Source organism: Drosophila pseudoobscura, unplaced genomic scaffold (assembly GCF_009870125.1).
Source record: "Drosophila pseudoobscura strain MV-25-SWS-2005 unplaced genomic scaffold, UCI_Dpse_MV25 Unplacedtig00000007, whole genome shotgun sequence".
Taxonomy (NCBI): domain Eukaryota; kingdom Metazoa; phylum Arthropoda; class Insecta; order Diptera; family Drosophilidae; genus Drosophila; species Drosophila pseudoobscura.
The window spans coordinates 440,068-441,860 of NW_022881697.1; positions in this window are offsets into that span (position 1 = coordinate 440,068).

Genomic DNA, 1,793 nt, shown 5'->3' on the forward strand with positions numbered 1-1,793 from the left:
TTTTCTGCCGGCGGAGAAACGTAGTTCGTCTGCGGAGATAAGTTGTCCGGCAGGGGATATAGATTTCCCGACACCGGAAGTAAGTTTTCCGCCAGTAGAGAGACGTTTTTCGTTAGCAGAGATAAGCTGTCTCGCAGGGGATATAAATTTCCCGCCGCCGGAAATAAGTTTTCCGTCAGCGGAGAGACGTATTTTGTCAGCAGATATAAGTTGTCCGGCAGGGGATATAGATTTCCCGCCACCGGAAGTAAAATTTCTGCCAGCGGAGAGATGTATTTTGTCAGCCGAGATAAGATTTCCGGCAGGGGATATAAATTTCCCGCCCCCGGAGGTAAATGTTCTGCCAGCGGAGATTAGTTTTCTGCCGGCGGAGAAACGTAATTCGTCAGCGGGCATATATTGTCCGTCAGGACGTAAATTTCCCGCCGTCGGAGATAAGATTTCTGCCCGTAAAGAATCGTAGTTCGTCAGCGGAGATAAAGTGTCTGCCAGCGGAGATAAGTTGTCCGCCAGCGGATATAGATTTCCCGGCACCGGTAATAAGTTTTCTGCCAGCGGAGAGACGTATTTTGACAGCAGAGATAAGTTGTCCGGCAGGGGATATAGATTTCCCAGCACCGGAAATAAGTTTTCCGTCAGCGGAGAGACGTATTTCGTTAGCAGAGATAAGTTGTCCGGCAGGGGATATAGATTTCCCACCACCGGAAATAAGTTTTCCGCCAGCGGAGAGACGTATTTCGTTAGCAGAGATAAGCTGTCCGGCATGGGATATAAATTTCCCACCGCCGGAGATAAGTTTTCTGCCAGCAGAGATAAGTTTTCTGCCGGCGGAGGAACGTAGTTCGTCAGCAGAGATAAGTTTTCTGCAAGCGGAGAGACGTATTTCGTCAGCAGAGATAAGTTGTCCGGCAGGGGATATATATTTCCCGCCACCGGAAATACGTTTTCCGCCAGCGGAGAGACGTATTTCGTTAGCAGAGATAAGCTGTTCGGCAGGGGATATAAATTTCCCACCGCCGGAGGTAAATGTTCTGCCAGCAGAGATAAGTTTTCTGCCGGCGGAGGAACGTAGTTCGTCAGCAGAGATAAGTTTTCTGCCAGCGTAGAGACGTATTTCGTCTGCAGAGATAAGTTGTCCGGCAGCGGATATATATTTCCCGCCACCGGAGATAAGTTTTCCGCCAGCGGAGAGACGTATTTTGTTAGCAGAGATAAGATGTCCGGCAGGGGATATAGATTTTTCGCCGCCGGAGGTAAATGTTCTGCCAGCGGTGATAAGTTTTCTGCCGGCGGAGAAACGTAATTCGTCAGCGGGGATAAATTATCCGTCAGGGGATGTAAATTTCCCGCCGTCGGAGATAAGTTTTCCGCCAGTGGAGAGACGTATTTCGTCAGCAGAGATAAGTTTTCTGCAAGCGGAGAGACGTATTTCGTCAGCAGAGATAAGTTGTCCGGCAGGGGATATAGATTTCCCGCCACCGGAAGTAAGTTTTCTGCCAGCGGAGAGATGTATTTTGTCAGCCGAGATAAGATTTCCGGCAGGGGATATAAATTTCCCACCCCCGGAGGTAAATGTTCTGCCAGCGGAGATTAGTTTTCTGCCGGCGGAGAAACGTAATTCGTCAGCGGGGATATATTGTCCGTCAGGGGATGTAAATTTCCCGCCGTCGGAGATAAGATTTCTGCCCGTGGAGAATCGTAGTTCGTCAGCGGAGATAAATTGTCTGTCAGCGGAGAAAAGTTTTCCGCCAACAGATATAAATTTCCCGCCGCCGGAGATAAGTTTTCCGCCA